At 42.5% G+C, this 20,315-nt stretch overlaps 1 long non-coding RNA gene and 1 pseudogene across 5 annotated transcripts in view; both read left to right on the top strand.

Moving 5' to 3' along the window:
- Positions 1 to 20,315, top strand: part of LOC103164261 — a 45,192-nt gene that overhangs the window by 14,308 nt on the left and 10,569 nt on the right. For 4 of the 5 annotated variants that reach the window (XR_003486584.2, XR_004770543.1, XR_003486583.2 and 1 more), the window contains one exon: positions 10,158 to 10,238. This is a non-coding gene — a long non-coding RNA (uncharacterized LOC103164261). Of the gene's footprint in view, positions 1 to 7,504; positions 7,650 to 10,157; positions 10,239 to 20,315 lie in introns of those variants that run through there. The other variant, XR_004770542.1, reaches the window with a different exon arrangement.
- Positions 12,173 to 16,414, top strand: LOC113836412 (annotated as a pseudogene).

Genomic DNA, 20,315 nt, shown 5'->3' on the forward strand with positions numbered 1-20,315 from the left:
CTCCTATTCCTAACAAGTTTGTGAGATTCTTGTGGACAGAGAGCATGCCCAAGACTATTGCCCATGTCCTTTTGTACCTGACATAGTGCTAGGCACAGAGCTAGGACTTGATGGGCCAAGTGCAGATCCCATAAAAAGCTCCATGTGGTGCTAACATTTGCAATCCTAGCATTCTTATGGTGAGATGGGAGGCAGAGACAGCAGAATTATCAAGAAAATTGAAGGTTATCCAGGTTGGAGTACTCAGAGCAAAAGATCAAAAGATGGAAGAAGAGAAACAACTCCAAAAATGTCCTCTGAGAGGCAGGTGGATCTCTGTGAGTTCGAGACCAGTCTGGTCTACAAGAGCTAGATCCAAGACAGCCTCCAAAGCCACAGAGAAACTCTGTCTTGAAAAAACCAAAAAAAAAACCAAAAAAAAAAGAAAAAAAAAAAGAAAAAAGAAAAAACAAAATATCCTCTGACCTCCATATGAATATTGTAGCATGTGGTATGTGTCTATATATACATACACACCTCACCACACACTATACACACACGCATATACTTAACACACACACACACACACACACACATCAAATAATATAAAACATTTAAAGGGCATACAATTTAGTGGTGGGGAATGGGTGGGACAGGGGTGGGATAAAAACACAGTTTTAAGGCTGGGAGGTAGCTCAGCAGTAGAATGCTGACTTGGCATGTACGAGACCCTGGCTTCAATCCACAGCACCACAAAAACAAAACCCAACGAAACTCACAGAGATTCTGTTGACTTCCTCTGACTATGGTCACAGTAAAACATTCTGACTAGGAAAAGATTAATTTCTGTTTGGCAAATTAAAACAAAAACCCTAGCATATGGGAAATATGTTGACTCTGGTTTAGCTGAACAGATGGTGACAGTCCTCAGACCCAAGGATGTACCTCATATGCTGAAAGCATCTGAATTTGTCTGAGTGACTGAGAGTCACTAACCATCTCTGATGCTACCTGTCTCCCAGAAATCTTTTCTGCTTTATCGTGGAAACACAGATTTTTCTCCCCAAAATCTTTTAACAAACTGCTTTCCTCGGGAACAGACAATTAACATATAAATAAGGGTATTTATTTCCCCTCCTCCAGTGTCTCTCAGCCTGAAGCCCTTCAGCTTTGCAGTCATGTGCTTGGGATTTGCATTATGAGTCCCTGAAAGCACATCAGATGTGATGTGGGCTGGCCTCCTTTTCAAGTCTTCATAAACAGTGCAGGACTCCAAGGAAGGGTGTTGTGTTTTTATTTTGAATCCTTATCCACATTCCACTGTGAGTCACAGCTGAAGTCGTTGTGTCCAAATTCTGAACCCCCAAATCACCAAGAGACCCATTCCAATGCAAAAGCAAAGAGTCTTTTATTATTAACGAGTTAACTCTCTTAACTCCAGGCTTTCGTCTGTTCACCTCGGTGGTGGTGTGCTTCCAGGCTTGGGTGACCTGTCTTGTGTTGATTGATCAATTGGTTGTTATGGTCTGTAGGTCCTCCCACGGTGGTTGCTATGCTCTGCACCTCACTATTACACCACTTTTACCATAAAGCACCATAAAGCATGCCCAGAGCCCACCAGCTAACTTCTGATTGGTTCCTTGAAAGAGGAGGGTATCTGAACTCAAGTGACTAGGGCAGCTCCAGCAAGGTCAGAAGGCCGAAAACTAAGCAACTTGTGTTCTGCAGCCTGTCATGGCTACCAAAGCAGGGGGGCTGGGCGAGGGTCTGATCCCTTCAAAGTAAACGGGAGAAAAGGGTTGCTTACCCTCACACTGAGCAGTCATTATCCTGGTAGAAACTGGTTTTGCTGAACTTGAACCTTTGAGACAATGTCTGGCTGTAGAACATAGATTGGCTTGAACATACCTCCTCAAACAATCCTACTGTATCAGCCTGAATGGTAGGCTCACAGGTATGCACCACCATACCTGGTACTTCTCTGGAAAGAGCATAGTGAAGACAGAAGAAAGAGATTTTCTCTGTGGCTTCCCACCCGCTCATCCTGTTTCTTGGTTTCTTTTGAAATGAAACTGCAGCTTTAAGTAGACCTTTCCAGAAGCTTGTTTAAAGAAATGCTTCTATGGTACGGCTACAGGGGAAGCTACTGGTTACTAATCAAGGACTTTCCTTGTGTTGTAAGTCATTTCTCCCTCAAGGAGACACTTTCTCACTGGAAAAAAATAATTAAAATTAAGACAGAAAACAAAGCTGAGCATGTGTGTTCTTTCAGCCCTTGGGAAGCCAGAAGATAGCCACAAATTCAGAGTTGGGGAATGGTGGCTAAGTGGTGAGTTTTAGGACAGTCAGGGCTACATAGGGAGACCTGTTTCAAAACACTATCACCTCTGGGCAGTGGTGGCACATGCCTTTAATCCCAGCACTTGGGAAGCAGAGACAGGTGGATCTCTGTGAGTTCGAGGCCAGCCTCTTCTGGCCTCATCTACAGATGGAGTTCCAGGCCAAATTCCAAAACTATACAGAGACATTCTGTCTTGAAAAAACCAAAAACCAACCAACCAAAAAACAAAACAACCCTCTGAAACCAAAACAACAAGAAAAACTACCATTACTACCTGCCCCAACACCAACAAAAACACCAAAACAGAACAACCAAAAAAAAAAAAAAAACCAAAACAAACAACAAACTTAAAAAGTAAAAGGAAAGCAAACAAAAACAGGCGAGGGAAAACTGGTTAGGATTGATTGGGTTATTTTGTTTGCTGTTCTGACTCTGTTACCTCAAATGACCTCTTCTCTTCTTTTCATTTATTTATTAAAATCTTAATGTGTTTGCCCTGTACCTGGATTCATCTAGATTCTAGACCGTCGCCCTATACTGGGTGGCCTGATGGAGACCAAGGTGTACCTTGGGTCCCACTGCTGCAAGGGCCAATCCCTAGTTCTGATCTTGGTAATGTGCTTCGACCTGTGGAGTGGCCACTAGACTGGGGTTGTTCTGCTTAGTGAAATGACTTTCTTTGTTTAAGAACTCTTGTGGATAGCTTGGTGGTGCTGGCACACGTCTTTAGTCCCAGCCCTCGGGAGGCAGAGGCAGGTGGATCTCTGAGTCGAGGCCAGCCTGGTCTACAGAGTGAGTTTCAGGAAAGCCTGGGCTACATAGAGAAACCCTGTCTTGAGAAAAATAAGCAAAACAAACGACAGCAAATTCTTACAGATATGAATGTATTGTCCCGAACCTGATGGCTGCTTTTGAGTTGCCCTGCAAACTCCTATGACCTTCACTTTCCATGTTATTCCTTGTCTCAAACACTCTGTACATCCACACATTGAAAAACAACAACGCACATAGCCCCTAAGCTGTGGTTTCAGGTTTCCTATTAGTCTTTGGGTTTTGACAAAGGGTCTCATTATGTAACATAGCCTAGGTTGGCTTGAAACTCTCAATTTTCCTATATCCTACACAGTCTTCTCTAGGGCACAGATATGTGCACACACCCAGCTTGCTTCAGGGTTTTTCCTCTTCCTCTATTTTCTTTTGACAGGGTCTTACAGAGCCCAGGCTTGCCTCCAATTTACATTGTAACCAAGGATGGCTTGAGCTCTCAATCCTCTTGCCTCTGCTTTCCCAGTCCTGGAATTATACATATTTGCATCCATTTGTTGCTTCTTCAGGATTCTAACTCTAGGAATAAGAAAAGAAATGTTTTGTTGCTATTAGGGTGAACAGCTAGCTCAAGATAAACATAAGTGTGGGTGTTTTCAAACGACCAAGTCTCATTTTTTTTCTACAGCTAATTCAGTGGACATATCAGAAAGGAAATGAGTCCCCCTTCCCCAACAAATAAAGGTTAATTAAAGTAGTTAAGGCAGCCATATTCACAGATGACCTCATTTCACCTTCACAGCACCCTAAGGGGTACTTATGATTATTGGTCTTAGGTTTTCAGATGTGGAGACTCTCAGTAGCTCTACCAGGCAGAGCTCTTATCACTGGGTCCCCAAGGCCTGATTGCAGGTCCTTCATACCAAGTTGATGTTTAACAAGTATCTCATGAATGAGATGAATAAGTGACTCAGTTGCCCAGGTTTTATCATATTGATTCTGGATCTTTACCTGTCACCCAAAGTATCTTTCTTTCTTTTCCATTTTGCCATTAAAATATCTTTGCTACCTCATTTTTCATGACATTCCACAAAGAATTATCAAGTGGTTTGCAAAATACATATGTATAAATGTACATGTATTATTCAATAGTATAAAAATAAACAAGGCAATCAGGGACATTCTCACATTTTATTTTTCTTTCTCAGATTTAGTTTCACTCGCTTTGGAGAATAAAACACACTCTAATTCTTAATACAGATTTTCTTGTGTATGGCTAAGTGTGTTGATTTCTTTTTTCCTCCTGTGTCACTGGTCACTCATTGGACTCCTTGATGTTGACATTTTGCCTTCTGTGTCACTGGAGCAACTGCTGAGGGGCATTGGACTTGAGGTGACTTTAGAGAAACGCTCTTACATGTTAGTCATGAGTCAAAGGTCATATAAGTTAGATGCCTTCAAATTTTTGGGCAATTTACTCTTGTGTTTTTCACCAGTGATACCCAAACTTTGCTCTAAGGATCAGTGCAAGTTGAGTTAAGTGAAGACCAGCTTAGGGATAAATGGAGATCAGATATGAAGTGGGGCCCTGGATCCCATTGCTTTATTTCAAGCAGAAAAATTGAATTCATCTCTTTTGTCAGATCAATTTTTTTTCCAAAAATATAATCTCACTCCAAGGCCAAGATGGCCTCAAATTCCTGACAATACTGTTTACATCTCCCTAGTGCAGGGATTACAAGACAGAGCCCACACTTTTATCTCTTTTCTATTTGGGTTCCTCTTGATTCTAAAATAATAAAAAGCCACAACTCTATGATTTTTCGTCCCCTCTCCTTTCTTTGCATCCATGTCTCAAAACCCCCAAATCATTAGATTACATTTAGCATCATTCATTGCTCAGTACTATTTTTGCTAGCTCCAGGAAAATGTAGCAATCCTCACCCCTTGCCTAGTATTCAAATACATACTGGCTCTGTAAATTTTTCTGGGTCATCTTTTTAATGCGTCAGTTAAAAAAAGATATGCAAGTGAAATCAAGAAATAGCTCAGAGGCCAGCACTTATTTAAGGAGTTCCTGAGAATGAACGATGCATCCCACAGAGACACAGGCACAGTAGACCAAAGTCCCTTGGGTTTGACAAATCGGCCGTAAGTCTTAATGACAGAAAAACCTATGTATGGTGGATTTTAAAAGATAAAACTCCAAGGCAAGCCACTTCAATAGATTCATAGCTTCTGGCTGAGAGGAACTGAATTTATGTACTTTTGTTGATTGTATTGAGGATTTGGTTTCCAACACAATGCTCCTCTGTTGAGGTAGTTTCCCTCTTGTCTTAGCCTTTTCCGTATTGCTCTAACAGAACACTCAAGGCTGTGGAATTTGCCCAGGAAAAGGATGCATTTTAGCAAACACTTTGAGGAACTGAAAGTGTAAGATCGGCCAGGCCTGTCTACTAAATCTTGGTCAGGGCCTTCTTGGTTAGATCACGTCGCAGATGGCATCATAGCAGAAAGTAGTTCGAGAGATAGACAGAGACCAATGATGAGCTAGCTACAGGATTAATCAGACTGGGAGGACTTTGCTTTTTTCATTACAACCTGCTTTCAAGGTAGAACTAACTAATCCATTCCTACCAGGCCTGACATGCATGGTAATCCACTCCAGGGGGTGAAGTTCCTGTAACCTGATATGCCCCACCTTTTGGTGGTTCCACCCCTTCTACACAGTCTGGGGTGAAAGTTTCCAGTATCCTGACCACTGGGGGACAAGGTCCATCTAAGCCACAACACTCTCCATTGGTCCACAGTCTCACACCTTGGTCCTCCTCCTCTTTGCTTGAGACAACTGAGTGAGCTGTCAGTGTTCTGCCAGTATCTGGCTTATCTTCGAAATGCCAGTTGTCTCCACTTCTTTTGCTTCATTTCAAGAGCTCAGAGGCAGCATTTATCTAAAGAGTGCCTGAGAATGGACAATGCAACCTACAGAACCAATAGCGGCTCATGACCCTCAGTCTAATTTGCAAGGATAGGTGTTCTCTTAGGTAAAGAGAAGGTTGGAGGAGAGACTTATGGGTAGTCCTTTGAATTTCATGGCAAGATATGGAGCTATGAGAGACACACACACACACACACACACACACACACACACACACACACACACACACACACACACACACACACACACCTCAGGAGATACATAGATTTTTCGTTTAGTCCAGGCAACAGATTCCTGGTTATGGAAGCTTAAAGACTGTGAAAAGCCCAGAAATTCCCTCCACATTATGGAAGGCATGCTGGAACAAAAGCCACTATAAAAGTATGATTAAACTTCAGCCATGGGTGGACATGGAGGAGAATGAGTGGGTGTGTGAGGGGGATTTACACAGAAACATGGTAGAGGATGAGGACAACTTGGGAGATTTGTTCTTGGGAAAATGGCTCAAATGCTTAGAGAAATGCAGGACCAGGGAAAATCCCAGAGAGTACACTTTAGTTAAATGTAGTAATTTAAAGGGCAGGGAGAGGGGCTTCCCAAAGGTCACACGTCAGGCAGCCTGAGGCTCTGGGGAAGTAACAGTCTGTGTTTCCCTATGATATTGGGGAAGGTGAGCTATTAGGGATTGTTTGAAATGTACTGGCATTCAGAGGTGGGTGAGTGGCTCTGGTTCCTTCAGCAAGGTGCCTGTATTTTCCCCTTGGTCTCCCCTCTCTTACTCTGTCTGTCCTCCATGCCTTGACTCTGTGACTGTGGCTCTGTGAAGCACAGGAGTTTGGCCACTGTGCTCTCCTTGCCTCCCCCTGGGAGCCTTCTCCTGTGTGCTGCTTTCTTTACAATGAGCTGTAAATCCCTGCTTAAAGCATGTTTCTACACCAACCCCAGGCTCTGGATTATGAAATGTGGCCCGCTGTGCTGGTGACCCCAGACCAATAATCATTTTAAAAACATTTGTTTACTTTGTGTGTATGTGTGTCCAACAGTATACATGTAAGGAGACCAAAGGAGAACATCTGGTATCCAGCTCGGTTCTATCGGTTCTATCTATCATTCTCTGCCTTCTTCACTTGAGACAGTGTCTCTCAATGAGTCACTGGACTGGCAGCCACCAAGCTCCAATCATCCTCCTGTCTCTACACCTAACAAGTTACCTGTAACAGGCAACGGATTATAGCCACCATGGAGCACACCCACTCCAACTTATTAGACATTTTAAACTATGAACACATTCTCCACTCTGTACCTTTGAGCTGTAAGTTTCTCTTCTCACCAATCATTTCCTCAGCCCTGTGGACTGGGTTCTATTTTCTTTTTTTTCTAATTATTTAATTGGAGTAAGGAAAACATTTTGTTTTCTGTGGATAAACTGCCCTCTCCATACCCCTTCCCCGCCCCCCCCCCCCCCAGCCCTGGCAGGGTCTCGTGTAGCCCAGGCTTGCTTGGAACTTGCAGCATAGGCAAGTGTTGTGTGCTGTGTGACTTTTCTTGGGGAGACATGAACAAGCATCTAGGACACTGATGACAGATCAAAGAAATGGTTCCACCCAACTCCAACTTGGTGAACCAGTGAGTTGTTTTTTATTGTCTTTTGTTTTTTGTTTTTTGGTGGGGGGGTACTTCCAGGAGTGTGGTGAGGTTGATGAATGTACCAATAATTCGAAGGAAGCCACAACATCAAAAAGCCCATCCCAGCCTGACGATGATACATGAAAGATGCATCTCTGGAGCTTGCAGTAGATTCTTCTCAGGCTCCTCTGGTCTGCAGTCGCCACTGTATATTTAATATCCTGGGAGCAGGAGCCAGAGAGGGAGAGCTTGTGAATGTTAGGAGCTTCCTGAAACCTGTGAGTTTTGTTTACCTTCTAAGCCTAGTAGTTTTCCTGAATCTTAAGTAACAGCTGGTCTGAGAGGGAATGCTTCACCTCAGAGAAAATTGCTGTGCTACACTAAAGGATGTCTTTGAATTTCTGACACTTGCCTGTGTGTCCGAAGGACTGATATTACAGGTATGCTCCACCGTGCAAGGCTAACACAGTGTATTTATCATCCACAACAGGCGATGTGCTGTGTAGCACAACTTTTTTTTTTTTTTTTTTTTTTTAAGGCAAGATCTCTCTGTGTAGACCAGGCTGGCCTAGACTCACAGAAATCCACCTTCCTTTACTTCCTGAGTTCTGGAACTAAAATTTTGTGCCACCATGCCCAGTTATATTTTGACCTGAAAATCTTTCTTTCTTCCTTTTTTTTTTCTCCCCGAGACAGGGTTTCTCAGTGTAGCTTTGGAGCCTATTCTGGCACTCACTCTGTAGACCAGGCTGGCCTGGAACTCATAGGGATCCACCTGCCTCTGCCTCCTTTGAAAGTATTTCTTTAAAAACATTGTTATTTCATTTCTTTCTTTAGTTTTCTTTTCTTTTTTAAAATAATTTCATTAAAAAGACAACTTGGGAAACAAACTTAATCTTAAAATTAGATAAACTAATATATTGTCTCTAGCCAATGAATGATATGATTTCAGATTTTAGCTGGGGGTGGCACTTACTGTTACAGACAGAATTCCAAAATGTGACCTTTTGCCCACTAGCATTTCTCCATTACATCTAATACTTTACACAACAAAAGAGAATTAGGAAACTTAATTATGGTGGTTAATCGGTACACTATCACATGGGGTGTCATGACTAGAGCTTCTATTGTTGAGACGAAACACCATCACCAAAAGCAACTTGGCAGGGGCGGCAGGGTTTATTACACCTTATACTTCCGAGTCACAGTCCATCACTGAGGATGAAAACCTGAGGGTAGGAATGAGAACCAAATCATGGAGGAGGATCCCTGCTTCCTGGCTTGCTTCTCAGGGCTTGCTCAGTTGGCTTTCTTACAGCACTCAAGACCACCAGTGCAGAGGTGGCACTGCCCACAGTGAGCTGGGCCTCCCACATCAGTCAAGAAAATACACCACAGGCTGGAGCACAGGCCAGTCAAGTGGGGACATCTTCTCAATTGAGGTGCCCTCTTCCAAAATGGCCCTAGCTTCTGTCAAACTGATATAAAACAAGCCAGCATGTGGGGAGGTTAGAGTGGGCCTAAGCTACTCACACTCATATTAAGTCAAATTTATAGCAAAAGAAAAGACTTGACATGTCTGTTGCTCTCTGAATTTGGGAGAAACCAAGGCAAGGACCAGAGAGCAGCCTTTTAGAGATGTTAGCAACACGACAGTCTCAAAGGAAATGGGACCCTCAGGCCTCATCATGAGAACTCAGCTCTACCAACTGTGTGCCTAAGTCCATGCAAGCATTCTTCCCGGAGTCCAGCCTTGCTTTGACCTTGTGAATCCTGGTGCAGGAGAAACAGTTCCTGGAATTACAGGTCTTCAGACTATGAAAAATAGAAGGGTGTTGTTTCTGTCCCCCCCCCACACCCCCCCAAGCTGGCCATTTGTCATACAGCAATAGAAAACTGATTTCTCTTGTTTTTGGAGTTTTCCTGCAGCCCCACCCCCACCCCCACCAAGTGCATTGTGTAATTGATGGCATCATGAGAAAAGGTTCAGGAGGCTTTATTTATTTTTATTTTAATTAAAAAAATTTTCCACTTAGATTCCATCCCCTCTGTTGGGAACAGTACTGTGGGTGGTACTATTGATAGAATTCCCACAGATATTATTCTTTGCTAACAGGACCTCCCCTTCCCCCCACCTCCAGCCAGGAGCCTTCTGGTAGGCACAGCTATGGACCCGTAGGCAGGCTGGCTTGGAACCAGTTCTGGCCAGTGAAATATAAGTAGAAATCTATCTGGATTGTTTGAAAAAAATTCCCCTTCTTAACAGATACGAGCTGAAGGGAAGTGCTCTGAGTGACACTTGCTACTTCTGCGTCTGCATAAAGTGTGACGGTGGGACATACCCTTGTGACCACAGAGGAGGCCAAAAGAACCACAGAGATGCTGATTAAGGACCTGCTGACCTTAATGTCACTGTTCACATTTGCATTTCTTGGTAGAGAAATATATTTTTGTTTGTTTAAACTATGGTGTATTAACTATGTGCTTTTTCTTTTAACCACTGCAAAGTACCTGACATGGGTCCCAGGAAGATGGCTCACCAGCCTGCTGTGCAAGCCTGAAGACCTAAACTGGATGCGCAGGGCCCAGGTAAAGGGTGAAAGAAAGACCCGATTATTCAAAGTTGTCCTCTGACCTCTACATGCATGAGTTGGCATAGATGACCACACATATGTAATAACACACACACACACACACACACACACACACACGTAATACCTAATAATTTATTATTTATTTTTACTTATTAACAAGAGGAGGCTTATTGAACTCACAGTTGGGGAAATCTTTATATTCGAAGTACAAATGGCTCAACATAGGCTTTTTGGTGAGGCTGTTCCTTCCTTGTGTGTGAACAGTAGTGGTGAGAGTGCTGAGCCAACACCAACAGATAATCACATCTTGAGGTGGAAGTAGAGAAAGGATGGGGAAGTCCAGGTTTGTTTGAGTGATAACTGCCCCCCCCCCCCCATCCCCCCCGCTCCCCAGAGTATATCTGGATAGTTCAAGAACCTCCCACTAGGCCATGCCTCTTTAAAAAATCCACATTGTCACCAAGCACAGTCACCCTGGGGACCAAGATCTCAATCACAAAGGATCTTTGAAGAACAAATGAACCACACCCAAATCATAACTATGGTTAGTTTTTAATGAACTGTAGCTGACAGCATATCTGACTGACAGAAAATTTGGGTTTTAGAACTAGAAACAGATTAATGAAAGACTTAAAATGGTAGGTCAGGATGGAGATTGAGGACTCCTCTCCCCTAAACTGGGAGAATTTACCATATAACAGACACATAAGCACCCTGTTGGCACATCTGTCTTTGACTATAGATCATGAGTTGACTAGGGTTGCTGTGGAGTGGAAAATGGGGAGAAACATTTAGGGTGTTTACATGTGTTGGCTTACTTTAATGGCTGTTAGAAAAAAAAATCCTACAATGAAATGCAAACTTATGCTAGATAGCTAAGCTGTAATCAAAGAGGGGAGAAGGTATGATTTAATTTTGGAAGGTTCTTCCCATGTATGTATGACCTTTGGCCCAAATGAATGGAATCTCATTCTTTGAAGTCTTGCGGGGCTCAAGAAGTCCTCGGTAGGCCAAGTTAATACACGCAGAGGTGGGAAAGTGGTTCTCTTAAGACGGGTAAAACCAGAGCTTCCCAACACAAAGCCCTAATTGTGTGAGTTAAATACTGGAGGATTTGGACGAGTATGGGGTCTAGCAGGAGGGCGACAACAATTCTTATCCTCAAAGACTGTGTCTAGACAAGATCTTTATCTGTGGTTACTAATGCAGAGAATCGACCAGAAGCAAATACATAGATCTTCTGAATTTTTGAGAGGCACTTTACTGTGAAAGACATCTTAAGGCTTGCCAACAATGGCATGTAATTACCCAACCCAAAGATAATCCCTGGTTATACAAACTTGTATAAATATTCGGGGATTGCTAAAACTAGCAAGTAACTTTCCCCTGAATACCCACTTCAGATATAGGCATTGAAAGTGATTAATAAGGAAAATCATATCTTACCCAAGGCCATGGAAGGAACATAGGGAGCGTTTCATAAATGGCAGAACTAGGAAGCAAGAGATTGACCAATCAAAGATTCTCCACTGAGAGGGCAAGAAATTAATAGTTTTTGTTTTTATATATTTCAATCATTATATATTATATGTTCTGGAAGGAGATAGCCTGGTTTTTCTTAGAGAAACTTCCATGTTTATAAGAAGCGATCTGAACTAGGTATAGTGGTGCATTCCTGTTACTGAACATAGGAAGGTGGGACTTTTAGCAGATCCCTTGGCAGGTTAAAGACAAATATGCCATCAGCAGCACTTATGGGGAAAGTTTATTGGGAAAAGGAAGTAAGGGAAGGGAAGAGAGAAGAGAAAGAGAGAGACACACATACACACAGAAAGAGTCAGAGAGACAGACAGAGACCTATCTGCCTCTTCAGGGAAAAGGAAGAAAGACATCAGAAGTGAGCAGAACTTGCCTCTTAAAGGGACCTTTGCACCTGTACAGAGCCAGGGTACTGCAAGCCATATGCACTAGGTCCCCAAGGGGCGGGGCCTGGTTTACATTTGCCTGGATGATAACACTTCTGAAGCCTTCTTCCATGTGAAGATATCTCAGACGTTTTCCAGGTTCCTAGTATTTTCTCTGATTCCTTTCTATCAGAAGTCCCTTGATTTCAGTCATGGCAAACTTAGTTATAGAGCTTGATGTGGTCATACAACTCCAATTTAGACAATGATGAAAAGGAAGGTCTCATAGAGCTTTCTAGATTCATATCCCTCCAATTCTAAGATTCCTGTAAACTAACATCAGCAGCAAATTAAGTATAAATTTGTTATATGAAATTAAATAAGCTATCACTTTATATTTCTGTTGATACTTACTATTTATTTATTATGAGACAGGGTCTCATGTAGCCCAAATAGCCTTTGAATTTACTATGCAGCTAAAGTTGATCTTGAACTCCTGAAATTCCTACTTCAACTCCCCACAAATTGCATTTATGCCACCTATACCACCACACTTGGCACACCATCATTTTACAACTCACCCTTAATTTTTGTTTCTATATTTTAGAGGCAAATATGGTAAATGATGTGACTGTAAATCTATAGTCTAGTTTGCTACAGCAAGAATTCACCTAAGTACAGCCTATTGTTTGAGTCCAGCCTCTCCCTCTAATTGCTTTTGTAAGTTTTATTAGAAGATATCTGTCGTCCCCTCTCCCTGTCCCCGTGTGTGTATGTATCTGTGTATTTGGGATAGTTCCTTCCATACCACATGGGATGTTGAGTGGTAGCAGTAACAGCCACATAGCCTGCCAAGCCTGTATTGTTTCTGTTTGATCTACTGTAGAAAAGGCATATGGTTTCATACCCAAAGTGTCATCTGTAGAAATCAGGGTTAAGTGGGATAAAAGTTTCTTTTATTATAGTAACATTTTACTTAATTTCTAAAGGATCATAATTTACTTATTGTACATGTGGGTATTCACACATGTCACAGCACATTTGTGGGCATCAGAGGACAACTTTCAGGAATGATGTCTCCCCTTCCACCGTGTGGAACTGGGGAATGGAACTCAGGCTATCACGGTTGATGGCAAGGGCCTTTACCCACTGAGCCATCACCTGATTTTAATCACATTGTGGGAATTTTGCCCAAATATACAGAACAATCATCCACAATCCTTGTCCTCCTCACATTCTGCCAGCCCTGCCTGAGTCTTGGTTGGTATCTGCAGAGGAGGAACCTGGTAATATATGCTCTTAACCATTTTCCTGGGATTCTTTTGGCTGCTCATCTGACCCACCATTAAACTGAAACTAGTTCCTGTCTAGATTTACTGCAGGGTCCCCAGAGTGACCAAGAGATTGAGAAAAGACTGTGAGGTCTCCGGAGGCTGATTAGGGAATTAATGCTGCAGATTGGAAGATTTTCCTGTTGTGAAAGTGGTGTCAGTTTTGGAAGTGACACATCTGCGTTCAGGCCCTCAGTCAGGCTCTCACTTATTATTTGATCTCAGACAAATTCCTCTCCCTAAACTACCAAAACTACTAAGCTCTCAGTAGGTCAGGACTTGGTGATACATACTTGTCACCCAGAACTTGGGAGGGTAAAAGAAAAAGATCACGAGTTAGAGGCCAAACTAGGCTACATAGCAGTTTCTAGGTCAGCCTGAGCTACATGTTGAGACTCTATCCCCAACAACAACAAAACAACAACCAAAACCAAAACCAAAAACAAGACCCCAAAAAAACAAAACGAAAAAATCAAACAGCAAAGCAAAAACACTCCATCAATGGACTGGGACATCTCCAAGTTGCCTTTGGGTGGCATGATTTTAAAACTAACAAGACAAATGTAGTTTCTTGATAGTCTTCTTCTAGATTAAGGTTCTTCAGTCCTGGTACCCCAAAACATGCCGCAGATCATCTATAAGCACCAATGCCACAGGTCCTACACTGTGGATTCAGACTGAACAACCTTAGGGAGAGGATCTTTGTAGGTGAGGTGGTTCGTTGTCCAGTCAGAAAGGCAGGGCACGGATTTGTCTTATCTATCTCCTGCTCAAGGTTCATGTACACTAGTCTCACCATCTGTGAAACACACAAATAAGCGAGTCTGACCAAACCCTCGAAGCATCATCCACGTCCCCCAGCCGGGCTCCGGAGTCTCCCGCTATGCAGAGGAGCAAGCTCCAGCATCTCCCGCACAGCTGCCTCTGGGGCTAGGTAGTAGGGACACCACCGGGGGCGACAGACCCCCGAGCCCGAGCGTAGCCCCTTCCCATCGTCGGAACCGCCATGACCCATTTCAACAAGGGCCCTTCCTATGGGCTCTCCGCCGAAATCAAGAACAAGATTGCATCCAAGTATGATCAACAAGCAGAGGAAAATCTATGCAACTGGATAGAAGAGGTGACTGGCATGGGCATTGGCACCAATTTCCAGCTGGGCTTGAAGGACGGCATTATCCTCTGCGAACTCATCAACAAGCTACAGCCAGGCTCTGTGAAGAAAGTCAATGAATCCTCACTAAACTGGCCTCAGTTGCAGAATATCGGCAACTTTATTGAAGCTATTTAGGCTTATGGTATGAAGTCCCACGACATATTTGAAACAAATGATCTTTTTGAGAATGGCAACATGACCCAGGTTCAGACTACGCTGGTAGCTCTAGCAGGCCTGGCGAAAACAAAAGGCTTCCATACAACCATTGTCATTGGAGTTAAGTATGCAGAAAAACAATCAAGACATTTCAATGAAGGCAAATTAAAGGCTGGCCAAAGTGTAATTGGTTTACAAATGGGAACCAACAAGTGTGCCAGCCAGGCGGGGATGACGGCCTATGGGACCAGGAGGTATCTTTATGATCCCAAAATGCAGACTGACAAGCCTTTTGACCAGACTACGATTAGTCTGCAGATGGGCACCAACAAGGGAGCCAGCCAGGCTGGGATGTTAGCACTGGGTACCAGAAGAGACATCTACGACCAGAAGCTGACATTACAGCCAGTGGACAGACAACTCCACCATTTCTATACAGATGGGTACCAACAAAGTTGCTTCCCAGAAAGGAATGAGCATGTGTGGGCTTGGGCGGCAAGTGTATGACCCTAAGTACTGTGCCGCGCCCACAGAACCTGTCATTCACAATGGAAGCCAGGGCACAGGAACAAATGGGCCAGAAATCAGTGATAGTGATTATTAGGCAGAATACCCGGAGGAGTACCATGGCGAGTACCCAGATGACTATCCCCGAGAGTACCAATATGGTGATGACCAGGGTATTGATTATTAGTCACACACAAGAGCGCAATATTTAGTCCATTGTTTTTATCCAGTGAGACCCAAGCTAGCCTCGAGTAATTCTTGTCTACCTTAAAAAAATGCCTTACATACATCCTTCTTTCCTTTTTCTGCCTCTTCCCTAAATAGTTGCCTTTTAGTGCTGTAACCATTAAATCCGACAGCATAACCAGTAACTTGCCTAGGATGTAAAAAGCAATGCTGTGAAAGGACAGCCAATTAATTCTTTTATTGAAGATCTATGCATTCTTTTTACAACCTTACACTTAAACTGCTATTTTCAAGCAATAGAAACTATTTTTTCTTTTTTTTACAGTTTAGTGTGTATCTGGCTTGTACATGGAAGACTAAAATGTTTGATTTGCTAAATGTGGCCTTTGCCAACTAAATCTAAGATGCAGCATTTAGAACCTGACACGTGGATGTTTTTCTGCAGTACTGCTTGCTGAGTTCTAAATAAAGTCATGATCAGTGTGAAAAAAATAAAAAACCCACAAATAAGAGGAACAATCATGGTCAATAATTCCCAAATCGAATGAGTCAGGGAGGTAGTATAAAATCCAGAGAAGAGCTGATAAAACTTCTCTGCAAAGTCTCCACCACTAGATTGTGATACATCAGATCTTGGTTCTGGGAGTCTTTGCATTTGGTTACAGCTCTTTCTAAGCCAGTTAAGGAATATTTTTACCTTTGTCTGAGGATATAGCCCAGTCAATGGTGGGCTCCCCTGGCATGTGTGTAGTCCTGGGTTCAATGCCTAGCACAGTGTAAGACTGGCTGTGGTGGTGCATGCTTGCCTATAATGTCTGCACTCAGAAAGTAGAGGAAGGAGTATCAGAAGTTCAAGGCCAGAGTCTAGGAGATATCTAAGGAGGGGGTTGAGGATTAGGTGCTTGCCTAGAGCACGCCTGATGATATCATTCTGATCAATGGAACCCTTAGTGGAAGGAGAAAAACAACTTCTAAAAGTAAGTTGTTCTGTGACATCTAGGCACTTGCTAGGGCAAACACATACACACATACATAACACACACACACACACACACACACACACACACACACACAGTGTAGTTGAGAACAAAATTGAAGTTTTAAGGATATCTATATATTTCAAGTATAAATTTTAAATATATATTACATACAACATTATACATAATTTAAATATATACACTTAAAAATATATATGATTTAAATATATACTTAAAATTTCAAGTTGGTCGTCAGCTACACAGCAAGTTCAATATGACTGAGGCCAGCATGGGATACAGACCAACCAACCAACAAACATAACAAAAAATACCTCAGGTTGTCCTAGCACGGAGCTGGATGGGGAGCCAGAAACCCGGTGATCTCTGACATTCCCATTTGGAGCATGTGAGGGCTTAGGATTAATTTTGTGTGGAGTAAGTCACAGGTCTAAGTCAATCATGAAAGGACAGTTTGTGCTCCAGTGGCAGGGAACTGTGAAAGAGGTGTTATTGGCCAAAGGACTGGGCCTCAATAAGATGTTATTTGATAAAACTATTGCTTTCCTCTTTTATGTCTCAGAAAAACCTGCAATCAAACACCCAAGCTGTTTAATATTTTTTTTTCATAAAATCTGGAGGCTCCTGATGTCACTCAGTCTTTTTTTTTTTTCCCTTTTGCGACAGGATTTCTTCTCTGTGTACCCTGCCTGTCCTGGAACTCACTCTGTAGACCAGGCTGGCCTTGAATTCACTGAGATTCTCCTGCTTCTGCCTCCCAAGTGCTGAGATTAAAGGCGTGAGCAAAACCTTGTCTTCAAATGAGTCAGTTTCTTTTTTCCAAACACAGCGTCTTTATTGATTATTTGAGAGTTTCATATAATGCACCGATCACATGCATTCCCCATCTTCTCAGGTCCATGCACACCCCCTACCCTTGTGGCCACCCCCAAAAAAAAGGAAGAAAAGAAAAAAAAAATATCAAGTCCAATTTGTGTTGCCTGGAGCACAGTCAAACTTCCAGTGGTCAATCTCTTAAAAAACAAACAAAAAAAAAAAACCAAAAAAACCAAAAAACCCGAATCCTTCCCCACCCCCAACCCGATGAGAAGTCATCAAGTGTGAAGAGCTATACTACAGAATCTCTATAACAATTTTAAAGACTTCTTTTTAATGGTTTCCTGTCTAGACTGTTTCTTTTGGGGGGGGGCTGGGGGAAAGAAGTTGTTACAGAAGCCTCCTGTGTTCCTCATTCTCAACTGTGAGTCTGCAGTTATCGATTCCACCTCAAAAGAAGCTTCCTAGCCCTTTAGTCAGCCACAGTATGGCTCATAGACTTCCATATGGTATCTGACCACGGCATTGACAACGGACATCCACATGACCTCCAGTATCAGTATGAACCATGGACCTCAGCATGATCTCTGGTGGCAGTATAGATCACTGAGCTAACATGGCCTCCTGAAGGAGCATAGACCACTGGCACTAATATGGCCTCAGATGGCAAAACTGGCCAAGGACAACAATGTGACTTCAGGAAACAGCACAGACCACAGACATCCACACAGCCTCCTATGGGAACACAGACCATGGACACTAACATGGCCTCCTGTGAGAGCACAGACTATGGACACTAACATGGTCTCAGGAGACATCATGGACCTTGGACACCAACACAGATGAATCAGTTTCTTAAGTATGTATTATAGTGGGAAATTACCAATATGGAGTCAGGTAGAAATATAAGGGTATTTAATAGGGAAAAGCCTTACTTACAGAGCAACCTTGCCAGCCGGCATGGCAGCAGTCTGTCCAGCAAGTACAAAAGTGAAACCGAAAGAGAAAATGCAGTCCCATGCAAGTATCGCTGTACGTCACCCTGACCACACCCTGGCAAGTGTGGTTAGGCACACCTGTAGCCAGCCCCTAAGTAGACGTGGCTACAGCTTCCCCTACAATTCCTCATTTAGTCTAAAAGAGTATTAAAACTTAACAGTGTAAAGTATCCAAAATTAACAATCATAAAGGTAAAATATAAGAAGATACAACAATCTGCTTATGTCGCATCCTAACTATCTATTTTAACTAAACCCTAAAGTCATCTGAAAGAGGTGTCCAAGCCTGAACACCTCCTTCCAATCCCAACCATAAACAATAAGAAGCTACCCCTAACTAGGTATATACATTATCCTAAATAACGACAATGGGGAAAGGGAGTGTAACATCCTCCAAGTTACTTCCTGCTGAAATGGGACGATGATAGTCATGTGGGGTCCTGTAGGAAGAAAATGTTAGTATAGTGCAAGTCTTGAATGAATTGTATCCAGTCCATGTTAGATGGGATTCACTTGATTGAAAATCTCGCTTGAAATCCTCAACTTGATTGAAGTCAGTACCCAAACCTCTGGCCGGAGTGTCCGTTGAAATGGAGCAAGTCGGATCCAGTGCAGTTGAGGAGGTGTGGCCCATGTTCTTTCTAGGGTGTTTAGGGATTGCTGTCAGGCAGGTCTTCATTGGCTGTGTGGGACTCAAACATAAACAGTTACCAGAGAAATGTTTGCTTGTGAATGTACACATGCTGGGGAATGTAACCATGAGAGGATAACAATTATGAGAGGGTATACACCTTGAGAGAAAGACCCAAGAAAAGACAAAGACAGTCCCCAAATTCTTCTTTTATTCTGTATTACATCAATTGGCTTCTTGATACAATACAGAAACACTAAAGTTTAGTTAAATAATGTGCTTGGATTTTAGAGAAGGAAAGCCAAATCCACCTCTAAATCAAGCATTGGTTTAATTGAATAGGGACTAGGAAATGAAGAGAAATAGAGTTCTCTGAGAGACAGCTGTAAAGTTTACCATATGGCACATTCCTTTCGTTTGATGGTTATAGATACCTTTTCTTCTTAAGTATCTACCCATGCAGTGTCCTTTGCCTTCTGGAGATGAGTTTTCCTGTGAAGATAAAAGCAAAACACTTCCTTTTCCTTTGGGGGGGGGTGTTTCTATTTAGTTTATGAGATATACCTTAGTAGAATACCTGTCATTCGTCCTCGTCGAGAGGTTTTTCCTTTTCCACTAGAATCTTGATCAACTTTGATGGTATCCAAAGTTTTTCTTCTCCTGTAGAAATCAATGCAAAACCCCTACCCCAACGTAACACATGTCCTGGTTTCCATTCAGAGGTTAGTTCATCTTTGAAGTATACCGGCTGATTGAGTTCAGCAGTTTTCTCCGTAGTCCAGTGTCTTTTTGCAGCTGTTTGTCCTTTTTCATTGGCATTAAGAAAGTTTAGTGTTAATAAAGCATTATATAACCTATGTTTGGGGGGTTTAGTCTTCCAAGCTTGTTTGTTGAGCATCTCCTTAAGTGTTCTATTAGATCTCTCAACCACTGCTTGTCCTGTAGGATTGTGTGGTATACCAGTAACATGCTTTATGTTATAATATTTGAAAAATTGTTCCAATTTTGTAGAGACATATGCTGGAGCATTGTCAGTTTTTATTTGTGCAGGTATACCCATAACTGCCATCACCTCTAGAAGGTGTGTAATAACAGAATCAGCTTTTTCAGAGTTAAGAGCAGTAGCCCATTGGAACCCTGAGAATGTGTCTATAGTATGATGCACATATTTCAAATTTCCAAACTCTGCAAAGTGAAAGACATCCATCTGCCAAACCTCATTTCTCCGAATGCCCTTAGGATTACAACCTGCTGGCAATGGAGTTTGATTTTGAAAGGAACAAGTAGGACAGTTTTTTACTATCTCCTTGGCTTGTTGCCAAGTGATGGAGAAGTTCTTTTTCAAACCTTTGATATTTACATGATGTTTCTTAGGAAATTCTGAGGCTTCTAGCA

The sequence above is a fragment of the Cricetulus griseus genome, chromosome 6, assembly GCF_003668045.3.
Source record: "Cricetulus griseus strain 17A/GY chromosome 6, alternate assembly CriGri-PICRH-1.0, whole genome shotgun sequence".
Taxonomy (NCBI): domain Eukaryota; kingdom Metazoa; phylum Chordata; class Mammalia; order Rodentia; family Cricetidae; genus Cricetulus; species Cricetulus griseus.